Raw genomic sequence first — 15,200 nt, forward strand, 5'->3', positions numbered from 1 at the left:
TTGACATGAAAAGCAAGATCCATAAAGAAAATATTGATAAACTGCACTTCAACAAAATTTAGAACTTTTGCTCTTCAAAAGATACCATTAAGAAAAAAAAAGATAAACCATACACATGGAGAGATTATTAGCAAATCATGTATTTGATAAAGGATTTGTATCCTGATCAAGAAAAGAATTCTTACAGCTCGATAATTAGAAGGCAATTAAAAAATATGCAAACAACTTTAGTAGACATATCACCCAAGAAAAAATATGAATGGCTCAACATCGTTACTCATTAGGGAAATGCAAATTAAATCACAATAAGATACAACTCACTGTCCACCCACTATAAGGGCTACAGTTAAGAAACTGACAATACCAAGTGGTGGCAAGATTCTAAAATGGTGTAACATTTAGGAAAATAGTTGGAAAGTTTCTTAAAAAGTTGAACATATACTTCACAAATGATATAGCAATTCTACTCCTAAGTACCTACTGAAAAGGAATGAAGGCATATGTCTACACAAAGACTTACACGTGAATATACAAAGTAGCATTATTCATAATAAGAAAAAACTGGAAATAACCCAAATGTCAATCAACTGGTATACAGATAAAGTAAATGTGGTATACCTATACAATGGAATGCTATTTAGTACTGAAAAGGAACAATCTACTAATACTACAACATGGATAAACTTCAAAGTCATTATGCTAAATGAAAGAAGCCAGACACAAAAGACAACATATTGCATAGTTCCATTTATATGAAATTTCTAGGAAAGGCAAATCTACAGAACTAAAAAGCAGATCACTGGTTGCCTTAGCCTGAGGTTAGAATGAGAAGTAACTGTAAAGGGACACAAAGGAACTTTCTGAGTTGATGGAAATGTCTTAAAACTGGATGGTTGCGTGACTCTCCCCATTTGCAAAAATAATTGAACAGTATACTTACCTTGGGTGAATTTTTTTGCATGAACACTAAATCTCAAGAAAGCCTTAAAACTAATTAAAAGTAAAAAATATTAGAAAAGAAATAGAAAAGTTAACATATGTGTATTAAATGCTGCAGAAACAAGTGATGTGGGAATGGGCACAGAAAGATAAAAAAAAACATTTTAAAGGAATAATGACAATTTGCTGAAGCTTGGAAGGGGCGGGTGAAGGAGAGAAAGGAATCAAAAGTACCACGAGTTTTCACATCAGAAGTTGGTAGGCTGAGCTGCTCTCAGGGTGTAAAATATCACTAGGAAGTTTGGTTGAGTTTGACAGGCAATTGGAAATGCAACCCTGGAGCTCAGACAGATGTCAGTTTGAAGGATCCAGATTTGGAAATCATGCACAGGGCTGAAATCATGGGACTGAATGAGATCATGAGAAAATTAAGAGCAAGTGGGACAGGACAGAACCTTGTAGAATACACATCCCCAAGGAGCCTGAGAAGGAAGAGTTAGAAGGAATTTAAAGAAAGAAATATCTCCTATGCCTTCATGAGACTCACCTGCCAGAAAGTCGCAGTGGTGGCCAACTCACAAAGAAACACAGGCAGGAAGGAGGCAACAAATCCACCAAGACTGTAGTATTTCTAGAAAATATAGAAACATGATACATTTTGCCGTTTTTGCCTCACTCCTTAAAACAGATTTAGTAAGAGGTAGGATGGGGCTTCCCTGGTGGCGCAGTGATTAAGAATCCACCTGGCAATGCAGGGGATATGGGTTCAAGACCTGATCCAGGAAGATCCCACATGCCGCGGAGCAACTAAGCCCGTGCGCCACAGCTACTGAGCCTGCATTCTAGAGCCCACAAACCACAACTACTAAGCCCGTGTGACACAACTACTGAAGCCCATGCGCCTAGAGCCCATGCTCCGCAACAAGAGAAGCCACTGCAACGAGAAGGCCGTGCACTGCGACAAAGAGTAGCCCCTGCTCGCCGCAACGAAGACCCAATGCAGCCATAAATAAATAAATAAATAAATTTTTTTTAAAAAGAGGAGGGTGAACAAAGGGTCATGTTGCCAACAAAAATAGAAATGAGGGGTTTTTTTCATGATAACCAGGAAAAATAAGGAAACAATGAACAGGCCGGGGAAACAACATAAACAGGCCTGAAAGAGTTAAGCAATCTTGGTTATTCTTTAGCTGTTACTACCTTATTCTTTAGCTGTTACTACCAACAAGCACTTGTAGCTAGACTTGTCCTTCCCAAAGCTGATTACTCTCTGACTCCATACAAATTACCCTTTGCACCTGGCATTCCTTCTCCCCCTACACTCCCTTGTAGCACTCTTCATTTCAGAAAGAAGGTCACGGGCCAACATCTTCAGGGACACCAGACACAGGTGCTGAGCCACCTGATGCCAGCTTTGGCCATGAATTTGCAGAAGAAAAGAAATGCAAGACCTTCACTACTTTTGATCCTTATCATATACCCCAGACTGTGAGCCCCACGTATAAAATCTTCTTTGATTCCCCAAGGAGGGGGGCACAGTTCTTGAGGCGTTAGCCTAGTGTCTTCCCTTTGCCTGGCAAAGAAAATAAAAAGCCTCTCCATTTCTTATCTTCCAATTCTCTGTCTCCGTATTTTTATTTGGCATCAATGCACAGGGAGCCAGATTTGGCAACAGTCAGGGGAAGGAGAGACAAAGGTGGTCCCTCCTCAGCTACGTTTTTGCTTTCTGCAGTTTCAGTGACATAGAAAATTCCAGAAACAGAAGTTTCAAATTGCGAGCTGTTCTGAGTAGCCTGATGAAATCTCTTGCAGTCCTGCTATGTCCTAGCGTTTGAGAATCACCCCTTTGTCCAGCCGTCTACAGGGCGTCAACGCTACCTGCCCGTTAGTACAGGAAAAACACAGCATATGTAGGGTTCACCCCTCTCCGGGGTTTCAGGAATCCACTGGGGACCTTGGAACGTATCACCCATGGGTAAGGGGGGATTACTGTACATGGCGAAGAGAAAAAGGGGGAGATGGGGAGTTTTATGTGGGGCTAAGCTGACATTCTCTGGGTGCTGTCCCTGCCCCAAGAGGATTCTCTGGCCCTCATCCCTGTCTCCACCCTGCTTCCCGTCCAGAGCCTGACCTTGTTTGCTGGGACAGCGACACAGCCCTCTTCTTGCATCTGCACCCCTCCGGAGCAAGCACCCACCGCTCTGCCTGTGGCCTCCCTCCCCTCGTGGGGCGGGGCGGGTGGGGGAGGGGGAGGAGGGCGGCCCGGCCAACAGCTCCTCGGATCTTAAAGAGGTGCAGGTCCTCGATATAATCATCAAAAACCCAGCGATAAATGCAATACGTACGCCTGTAACCACAGCTTTTGGCTATAAAGGACATTATTGGAACAACTGAAAAAACCTGAATCTGGATGGTGGTACTATGTCGATGTTAATTTCCCAATCTATGATTGTATTGCGGTTATGAAGGAGGATGCCCCTCTTTGTAGTCACTAAAATATTTGGAGTGATGGAGAATCATGTGGGCAACTTACCCTCAAGTGGTTCAGGGGAAAAAATGTTCTTTGTACTATACTCGCAACTTTTTTATAAATTTGAAATCGTTTCCAAAAAATTTTAAAGCTGTATGTTAGCGGGTAGGTTGGTTTGACGTTATGTTTTTGGTTTATGGGTTAGTAGGACCAAACAGAACGAAACCGGCGAGGGAGGTATGGAAGGAGGGTGGCTGGGTCGCCTGTTTCCCAGTCCTGGTTTTTGCAGACCTCCGGGTTGAAAGACTGGAAGTAACCGTTTGCCTTGCAAAATGTAAACAAAGACATTACCCTTAAACAGTGTAATAATGTGCTTTCCTCATCCCAGCTAACAGCAGGGGCTCCCGCAATCAGAACAAATAAGTTTAGTCTCTGTCGCTGGGGAGGTTCGCTCCCACAAAGAAAGGCAATTTAAGTAATTAGCCAGTCTTACGGCAGGATCATCTCCTGGGCTCAGCGGGGTCCAGGGAGCACATAGCTGTTGGGGGGAGGAAAACGATCCTTCATTTTCACACTCGCTTCTTCTAACCCAAACTTTCAAAGCATGCTCAGAGAGGACACTTTACCTCAGTGCCTCTCAATGTCCCAGATGGAAAGAAGCTGATGGCTGAACCAAACCAGCACATGCTGACAAGCTGTTGTTTCCTCTTCGGGTTTGTTTGCTTCCCAATGAAAACAGCTCCGTTGTTTTTCCAGACTGTAAAAGTGATCCATGCTTGTTATTAAAACAAATTTAGACAATAACAAAGAAGGGTAGTTGGGGCTTCCCTGGTTGCGCAGTGGTTGGGGGGCCGCCTGCCGATGCAGGGGACGCGGGTTCGTGCCCCGGTCTGGGAGGATCCCGCATGCCGCGGAGCGGCTGGGCCCGTGGGCCATGGCCGCTGGGCCTGCGCGTCCGCAGCCTATGTTCCGCTACGGGAGAGGCCGCAGCAGTGAGAGGCCCGTATACCGCAAAATAAATAAATAAATAAATAAGGGTAGTTATAAAGTAGAGAGTTAAAATTATCTATAGGGACTTCCCTGGTGGCACAGTGATTAAGAATCCGCCTGCCAATGCAGGGGACAGGGGTTCGATCCCTGGTGCTGGAAGCTAAGCCCGTGCACCACAACTACTGAGTCTGAACTCTAGAGCCCGCGAGCCACAACTACTGAAGCCCTCGCGCCTAGAGCCCGTGCTCCACAACAAGAGAAGCCACCACAGTGGGCAGCCCGTGCACAGCAACGAAGAGTAGCCCCCACTCGCCACAACTAGAGAAAGCCCGCACACAGCAACGAAGACCCAACACAGCTAAAAATAAATAAATAAATAATGCATTTAAAAAAAAATTATCTATAATCTTCCCAACCAGAGAGAGCTATGGTTCATAATTTAGTGTATTATCCTTCAAGTTTATATAATTATAAATAAAAATATGGTTATAGTAAACTAGCTGCATTATAACCATTATAATCTTTGTTTTCCTCTTACTCTATCATGGGCATCTTTACATGTTAATAAATATATATTCGTGATGTCACACCACAAAGAATCCTTTGCCCAGACAACCCAATAGAAAAATGGGCAGAAGACTTTAGCGGTCTTTGGGGGTAATGCCCAATAAACACTAAAAGAATGCTCTAGTCATCAGGAAAATTCAAATTAAAACCACAGTCACCCACCAGAATAGCTAAAGTGAAAGAGACAGATAAAAGCACATGGTGGCAAGCATGTGAAGCAATTAGAACCGTCACGCAGTGCTGGTCGGTTGTAAATTGGTACAACCACTTTGGAAAACTGTTTGGCAATATCTCCGAAAACTAATCATACGTATACGTAGAGTTCAGCAGTTCTAGTCTTAGGTAAAGAGAGAACAGACGTGCATATACGTCTTCACTGAAACATAGGTACAAGAATGTGCATAGCCTCACTATTTATGATAGCCCCAAACTGGAAACAACCAAATGTCCAGGTATTGTAGAACAGATGTGAGACAGGCTGGGACCTGGGACCCTTTGCTGCAGTGCTTGCCCCTGGACAAACATCTCCTCAAGCAACAGAATACAAAGAAACTATAAGGGACCAAAATAACTGTGCTCATGCCCAGTTGGGGCAAATTATGAACAACGAGATACAAAAAGACCAAATCCACCTGCCACTTCTGAGGAGCCAGGAGCAAAGGCAGGGAACTTTGCATGATCCCTGCACACAGCACCACCAAAGGGATGGGCAGACCCCCTAAGCCACCCCTTCAGCCCGACCTCTGGACACACCTCTACCCTCACCCCATATAAGGAACTAGTTTGCACCCCCCACACACACTCAGGGAGTGAGCAAGGGAAACTGTTACTTCTCTGTGCTCCCTCCTGCTTCAGCACCAGTCTCAATAAAGCCTTGCCTGAATTTCTTGTCTGGCCTCTTTTATCGATTTCTACTAATTAAAGAGTCCAAGAACCCTGGTTGGGGGACTTCCCTGGTAGTGCAGTGGTTAAGAATCCGCCTGCCAACGCAGGGGACATGGGTTCGAGCCCTGGTCTGGGAAGATCCCACATGCCGTGGAGCAACGAAGCCCGTTCACCACAACTACTGAGCCCATGCGCCGCAATTACTGAAGCCCGTGCACCTAGAGCCCCTGCTCCACAACAAGAGAGGCCACCGCAATGAGAAGCAAGTGCACTGCAATGACGAGTAGCTCCTGCTCGCCGCAACTAGAGAAAGCCCGCGTGCAGCAAGGAAGACTCAATGCAGCCCCCTCAAAAAAGAAAGATGGCCAAGAAGCACATGAAATGATTAAAAAAAAAAAAAAAAAAAAAAAACCCTGGTTGGTAACAGGTGAATTGTAGTATATCTATAATGGAATACTATACAATAGTGAGAATGAATGGCTTCCAACTACACATAACAACATGGATGACTTTCACAAACATAACATAGAGAAAAAGAAGCCAGCCACAGAAGATTACACACGGTGCAACTCATTTATAACAACATCAAGAGCAAGTTTACTAACCATGATTAGGTCAGGATAGAGGTTAATCTTCTCAGGGGATGGGGACTGCAGGGGGGGCACATGGGGACTTCTGCGCAATGGTAAACTTGTCTTTATTGATTTGGGTACTGGTTAGAGAAGTGTATTCACTAAAGTTTAACCAGCTGTGCCCTTAGGATCCATGTATTTTTCTGTATATAGCATGCCAATACATATACTATACACAGTAATACTACCAATAAAATGAAATGAATCAACTTTCCAAAGCCTGGAATCAATTGGATTATATTCAGACATTTTTTTCTTACAATCTAATGGTAGGAATTTCCTAATATTTAAGGCAAAACCTACATCCAGACTGCATACAATATTAATGGCATTTCCTTTTTTTTTTTTTTTTTTTTTTTTTTGTGGTACACGGACTTCTCACTGCTGTGGCCTCTCCCCTTGCGGAGCACAGGCTCCGGACGCGCAGGCTCAGTAGCCATGGCTCACGGGCCCAGCTGCCCTGCAGCATGTGGGATCTTCCCGGACCACCGGAGCACGAACCCGTGTCCCCTGCATCGGCAGGCGGACTCTCAACCACTGCGCCACTAGGGAAGCCCCTGGCATTTCCATTTTTAACCCTCTTTAGCTATTATGACCCATATCCGCCTGTCCCCTCTCCATAGGCACTGTGTTAAGTAGTAAAGAACATCCCAATCGTCGGCCCATAGAGCCGCCCCTCAAAAGCTAGAACAGTGGTTCTTACCAGGTGGTACTTTGCAATCACCTTAAACTCACGTGCATCTAGGCGAGTGTGAGCTAGGTTGTTATTAATTGTACATTGCCGAGATGCTATGGATTGCCACCTAGATTCTGCCTCAGGGCTGGGGCACTCATTTCCCAGCTCCAGGGAGGGTTACTTCTTCAGGACTCAGGAGAGTCCCTTCCCAGAAATTGTTCTCGGTAGAATGAAGCTGCCCGCTTGGTTTATTCTTCTTCCTGGGGCAGCTCACATTCAGTGACTGGTGTGGACAGAATAAAAAGGCTGGCCCGTGCCTCAGTGGGGGATGACTCTGAAGGCCCACCCCAGCTCCAGGGTGCCCCACGATTTGGCTAAAGACTCTGTTCAAACTGCATCACAGTTCAAAGTTTCCCTTTATCCAATCTTGCTTTCCTTATTTCCTCCCAGATGTTATGTCTGAGAACATCTCCTGTAAACTTTCTGTACACAAATCTCCATTTCAACGTTTGTTTCCTAGGGGACCTGACCTGAGACGTTCACCTATGAGAAAGAACTCAAAATACACGTCACATCGTTGTAAACCAGCGTTGTCTAGGATAGGCTTTACGGAAAAGGCAAACCCTTAAGTCCACACAGAATTACAATTTGGGAGAAGCCAACTTAAAGCTTGCTGGATAACGAACCATCAGGAAGCCTCAGGTCAGAAGCATAGATGGGCAAAGTAGATTGGGGAACCATTGCTCATGTTGGCCTCACCAGAGCAGAATGGCTTTGTTGGGAAATAGAGACACGAGGTTTAATAGACCCGTGAGGCTGGTTGGGAAAAAAACCTTGACTTGAAATTGGTCTTAAGAAAACAGGGACCTTGTGCTGATTTTCAGCGAGTGATTGATAAAGGTAAAGCTGCTTTTGGATAAATCTAGCAACAAGGTACAAGACTAATTGCAGGTGAGATTGACAGCTTGAAGACCAGTATGGCAGATGGGGCCACAATCCCAGGGAAAGGCACCACTTGCCCAGACTGCAAATAGCTCACAGAGTGTTCATAAGATGAGAACCATCTTTCCTATCTGAAGGGCCGTCATGAGAAAAAGGAATCGGCCTTGTTCAGCGGGGCAACACCAAGGAAGCAAACATCAGTGAAATGCAAGGAAACGCGTTAAACCAGAGAGCTATCCAACAATGAATCGGACTTCTCTTTGGCAGAGGTGAGCTCATATCCCTGAAGATTTTTCAGAAGAGGCTGGTGGCTTACTCATTAAAGATAAGAGAAAGCCAGCAATGAGTAGAAGGTTAAACAAGAGTCCTTCCATCTTCCTTTTAAGTCCTCTGTAAAAATGCAAAGAAAAGCTTAACTCCACCAAGAAAAAACTGGCTACATTTTAGTGATTTATGGAGATGAGGGGTGAAGAAATATTTTCAATTGCCTTCAAGTTTTCAAACACAGAGGGTAAAATGCAGTTGGTAAAACTGACCCCAATGTGAAAATGTAATGATTGGCCCTTTTTTAAACAATAAAGTAGGAAGTCTGATTCTACTTCCACTTGAAGTAGAAAGGATGCCTACGGTGTCTTACATCAACCACAAGATGGGAGCAACACGGTGGGGTTACATGCCTCACTTCCATCCAGAGCTCACTCCCGATTTTCAGAATGGAGCTTCCAACTGCCAACTGGCTCATAGAGGCTCCCTTTTCCTTCACAGCTCCTACGCTATTAGAGGCGAAAAGGGATTCTGGGCAGCAGCAATCCAAGACTTCAAAGTCTCCTACTACTCCTTTCACCTCATTGCCACCTGAGCGGGGATGGAGAGTATCCAGAACTTCCATCATGAAAATGTGGGTATCTTCCTGCTTAGCTAGACAGCTTTCCTCTTAGCTGCTGGTTACAAGTGGGCTCACTCATCCTAGGTCTTTTAAAGAAGCCATTCATTTGCGGAGAGCTTCTCTGACGACTCAGATTTATTCTGGAGTTTGTCTCTTTGAAGATGTATCTTTATCCAGTTAGAAAAGGACTGCGTGGTATTTTATTATATTTATTATAATAAAGATTTTGCTTTCTCAAGTTTGATTTTATTATACTGATATGCCCCCTCTTCCCCAACCACTTCTCTGAGGACTGGATTTCATGGTTTCCCACTTAAGAAGTTGATATTTTTGGTTCATACTCAAAGGAGAATAAAAGCAGAAGGAATTTGGCTCACGCCTTCTTCACACTGTGCACCTCCAGCTTTTGCCATGTGTGACATTAGTTCCCGGAATGCCAATCCAGTTTACAGAATCCCTCACAATCACATGAGAGCACAGGTCATCTGGTCTACTACACATCAAAAGAGTTAAAAGGCACATGGGCACCATGGTGTGTTTTGGGGTTTCCTGCCTCAAGTTCGTGTGTCTGAGACCAGTTTTGCCCCTGTTGCGGTACTAACCACAGAGTTAGAAAGGGGAAATGTATTTTCAATGGAGAACTTCACATCGAAGAGGAGAGCACTCTTTCAGCAAAAACAGAATATGACCGCAAATGTTCTTCAACGAGTTGAGAAAGAAACACCAAGAGACAATTTTAGAAATGCTTCAAGACAAGAGCAAGCTCTCCAAAATTGTCATTAGAGTCAACCTGGGTGGAACACCAATGGTGAGGTTTTCATCTCTGTTTGATTTCTCCAGGCTAAAGGACAGATATGATTGTGGTAGGGAGGGTTATGCTTTTCAAGGGCACCTACCACCCATAGCCTAGAGAACGGAGTTTAGCATAAGGTCCTTACTTGTAAAACAATGATGCTGTGTATTCATACACGTTTGTGTTCTTTCAGTGACAGATCTAAACAGCTTTTCCCTTTGGAATCCTTCCGTGTGATGTTGGCTCATTACTGTGTGAATGAGGTCAAGGTCATTAGTTCAGCATCCTGGGGACCAATCTGCTGCTCTGTTTCACTGCCACAGACCACAACTTTAACCTCATTCAGCATAGGCAGGAATAAGTCTCCCTCACTTGCCTATGCATCCAATGTCCACCTTCACTGCAGGAATCTACTGTTCTTGATTTTTATGAAAACTTAGAGCTTCTTTCTATGTATGTTAGGAATATGCACATAGATATTTATTCCAATTTTTCACACACAAAAAATATTCTGTTCTAAACCTTGTTTTTTCTCAATGCATAATATTTTTTGGAGAGCCTTCCACATTGGCACATAAAGAGCTTCCTTCATTCTTTTTCATGGCCTTGTAGTATTCCGTTTGTTCCACAATTTATTCAAGTCTCAATTGGTAGACATTTGGGCTATTCACAGTGCTTTGCATTTTTTAAAAAAGGGTCAATGAATAACCTTATACATCCATCCTTAGGGTGTTTCTGTAGGATAAAGTCCTAGAAGTAGAACTGGGAGGGATATACATTTGTAATAGATATTTTACCAAATTGTTTTTCATAGGAATTGCCTTATTTCTTTAACATATAACATGGAATTTTAAAAAAGGATGTGACCTTACCTCACGCTATAAAAAAAAAATTAACTCAAAATGGAACAAAGACCTGAATGTAAGAGCCGAACTATAGAACTCTTAGAAGAACACATGGGTAAATCTTCATGCTGTTATATTTGACAGTGGATTCCTAGATATGATACCAGAAACACAAGCCACAAAAGAAAAAATAGATAAACTGAACTTCATCAAAATTTAAAACTTCTCTGCATCAGAGAAAACTACCCAAAAAGTGAAAAGAAAACCTACCGAATGGGAGACAATATTTGCCAACCACTTATCTGATAAAGATCCATTATCCAGACTATATAAAGAATAGTTACAATTCAACAACACAAATAACACAATTAAAAAATAAGTAAAGAACTTGCATAGACCTTTCTCTAAAGAAGATATACAAATGGCCAAACAAGCACAGGGAAAGATGCTCAACGTCATCAGTCATCAGGGAAATGCAAATCAAAGCCACAGTAATGCACAATAATTGAATATACTTTATGCTCATGAACTGTACACTGAAAATGGTTCCAATGGTAAATTTTATGTTATACATATTTTGCCACAATTAAAAAAAATTAAAACATAGACCCTAAAAACAAAACAAACAAGCAAACAAAAAAAAAACCACACACACAATGAGATACCAGTTCAAACTACCAGTATGGCTATAATGGAAAATAAAAAGAAAGAAAAACACGTGGTATTGAGAATGTGGAGAAATTGGAACACTTGTACATTGCTGGTCAAAATGTAAAATGGTGCAGCCACTCTAGAAAACCGTCCTCAAGTTACCATTTGACCCAACAATTCTACTTCCAAGCCTATACCCGAGAGAAATGAAAACATATGTCCACACAAAAACTTATGTGCAGGGGCTTCCCTGGTGACGCAGTGGTTGAGAGTCCGCCTGCCGATGCAGGGGACACGGGTTCGTGCCCCGGTCCGGGAAGATCCTACATGCTGCGGAGCGGCTGGGCCCGTGAGCCATGGCCGCTGGGCCTGCGCATCCGGAGCCTGTGCTCCGCAACGGGAGAGGCCACAGCAGCGAGAGGCCCGCGTACCGCAAAAAAAAAAAAAAAAAAAAAAAAAAAAAAAACCTATGTGCAAATATTCATAGTAGTATTATCCATAATAACCAAAAGGTGGAAACAACCCAAATGTCCATCAACTGCTGAATGGATAAACACAATGTAGTGTATCTATACAATGGAATGTCATTTGGCCATAGAAAGGAAAGAAGTACAGATACACACTGGAACATGGATGAATCTTGAAAACACTGTATGAAGTGAAAGAAGCCAGTCACAAACTACCACATATTATATGATTCCATTTATATGAAATGTCCTGAATAGGCAAACATATAGAGATAAAAAGTAGATTAGTGATTGCTTAGGGCTGGGGTGGTCGGGGGAGTGGGAAGTAACAGCAAAGAGGTGGATGAAAAATTCTGAAATTGACTGTGGTGCTGGTTGCACAACTCTGTGAATTAAATAAAAACCATTGAATTGCATACTTCAAATGGGTGAATTGGGTGGTATATGAATTATATCTCAAGCTGCTACCAAACAAACGTCATCTAATTACTAAGGAATCTGGTTACCTGATAGTGGTGGGATATCAAAGGTCAGGTTTTCATGATTATCCTCACTTGAGCCTATTGATCTTGACAGTCATCACCGGTCCAGCACATCCAGGACATTCCCTGCAAATGCTCCATTTGAAGCACTGGGATCTGAGAGCACCACCTGACATTTGGTAATTTTCAACCAGTAAAAATGTGCTAACCACCACTTTCACCTGATTCGTCATCATTTAACTCTTGGCTTTTCTCCATATTGAAATGAACTATAAAATGAAATAAATGGGGCACTTTTTAGGAAAATAATTCTACAGACTACCCAAAGGTGCTTTAAAACAGTAGTTTTAGGGAATTCCCTGGCAGTCCAGTGGTTAGTACTCCATGCTTTCACTGCCGAGGGCCTGGCTGCACAACGTGGCCAGAAGTTTAAAAAAACAAAAAAAAACCCACAGTAGTTTCAGAGACGGGTCAACAAGTTATGTGATTACTGAATCAAGTGAGCAGATAGGGGAAGGGAATGCTTTGAAAGCCATTCATCATTCATCTATGGAAGAGCACAATTTATTTATTCTATTGTCAACTAAATCTTTTGACTGACCTCATAAAGAGCTTCTACAAGTCAATAAGTGGAAGGCCAGTAATATACTGGGGAAAGGACATGAAAACACAGTGCATTAAAAAAATATAAAAATAAGATTTAGATGTGAAAAAGTGTCTCTCCTCCCACAGGAGAAAAATGCAAGTTAAAACTACCCATAGTTCCTCTGTCAGAGTGGCAAATACTAAAAAGCTTACGCATACAGTGGGTTTTCACAGAGAGTAATAAGATCCTTGCATTATTGGTGAAAAAATAAATTGCCACAGTCCCTGGAAGGCAATCAGATAGCATCTAACAAAAAGTACAAAGCCCATATCCTGTGATCCAGAGATTCCCCTTCTAGGAGTGATGCTACGAATACACTTTTCTTTTTCCTTTGTCTTTTCTCCTCTTCTAATCTCCATTCTATGCCTCAAGTGAAGTCAATAAATGGGTGATAATGCCCTTAAACTCTACAGAATTAATTTCTTTTTGACTGTAGGAATTGGCAGCTCAAAAAAAAAAAAAAAAACCCAAACACTAGATGCCTTAATAATTAAAGAGAAACCTTAAAAGTTCTTTTTATGAAGGTTCACAGCTATAAAAGTAATAAATGAAGCTCCCAAAATACTGCACTGTAGGTCGGGTTAAGAATCCTATTCAGTAAGAGCTGGCATTGCTGGGCCTAGGAAGCTGAGCCCAATTATCAGCATATGTGCTACCATAGCGCCCCCTGCTGGCCCGATGCAAAACCAAATTTACGTGGTGGGTTTTAGTCAACCGTTTTCTTCAATAGCTGCTCTAAAAACAGGGCGTCTCCTGCGACTTGCTGATTATTACCTCTGCTCTCCTCTAGCTCTCAACTCTTTCTTGCATCAGATAGGCTTGCCTCCTACCTCTCAGTGAAGAGCAAGATCCCTTGATATCTCACCTCCTAAAGAGATTTGCTCCTTTCACTACTCTTTCCTGGCTGTTTCCTCTTGGGTAGTTCTAGTTCTACCTGTTCTCCTCTTTCAGTGTGTCTGTCTGCCTCTGTACTGGCCACATACCATGTGCCCGCAGGGCACGGCGGCCTCGCACCCACCAACAACCTGCCATCCCCTCACTCACTGCCCCACCTTATCTGCACCTGGCCACTCCCCACTCATTCCTCAATCCAGGGTTTCTTACAAGGAGGTCTGTGGACCATCTACATACTATTCCCAGACTGCTTGCTTAAAATGCAGATTCCTGGGCCCCTGAATCCAACCTTCTAGAATCCTGAGGCCTACATTTATAACAAGCAAGTACCCCAGTGAATTCTTATGTGTTCGCACACACACACGCACACGCAATATAAAAACCATCTTTTTTTTTTTTTTTTTACCAAACCATACACTCTTATCCAGAAACTTGCCACACCCCCTAACCATTTAAAGAATTAATTGCAAATGACCCATTCTTGGCTTTCAAGCCTTTTGGTAAATCTACTTCCTGTCCCTTCCTGTAAGTGGATTATATATCCCTACCCTAGTGATGGCAGGTTTGGCCATATGAGGTGCTTTGGCCAATCAATGTGAGAAGTAACACATGCCTCTTTCAAGCAGTCACTGGGAGAACTATTGCAGAGTTCCCTCAGCGAGAACTGATACCCTCCACATAGGGGCTGCTTCTTCAGCTGGGGCCCAGAACAAAGATGCAAGGAGCAGAGCTACAGGCAACGCATAATGGAAACCTGATATAAGTGAAAAATAAGCTTATTGCATTGCTGTGATTTGGAGTCCTTTGTTACTGCTGCTTTGCCTAAGCTGACTGATACGAATACTTTACAGGCTGCTTTCCTAACTCTATTTCCCATTACTCTCTAATACTTATTCCATCTAAACTCCAGCCAAACTGGATGACTTGCTTTTCCTCATTCACAAATTACTCCAATTCTATGCAGCCATTTGTTATCTCCTGCCTACGAACCTACCTCTCAAAATCTGACTTCAATCTTCAAAGTCCATCTCAATTGCCACTTTCTGTGTAAAGCCTTTCCTCATCCCTTGATGGGCCTCCTTTCAACCCTATATAATGGCGACTATTATAACCTGTTTATTTTTTTTGGTTTTTTTTTGATACTTTTCTTATCATGTCCCCTCAAAACACCATAAGTTCCTTAAAGATTAAAGATTATCTTATTCATAATGTGTTCAATGAAGCTTTGCAAATAGTAGGAATCCACACAAGTATTTGTTTAATTAAATTAGCACTTTCAACTAAAGAACTGCTGTTTAGTATATTTATGATGTTTTTAAAGGTAGACTTTATGAAACACTTAACATACTCATTGAGTAAGCAAAATTAAGATGCAAGTAGAATTATTTCTAATAGCCAACATTACTGCTGAATGAAACATAGGTCAAAGTTTAAT

This window comes from Lagenorhynchus albirostris, chromosome 6 (assembly GCF_949774975.1).
Source record: "Lagenorhynchus albirostris chromosome 6, mLagAlb1.1, whole genome shotgun sequence".
In the NCBI taxonomy this organism is placed as follows: domain Eukaryota; kingdom Metazoa; phylum Chordata; class Mammalia; order Artiodactyla; family Delphinidae; genus Lagenorhynchus; species Lagenorhynchus albirostris.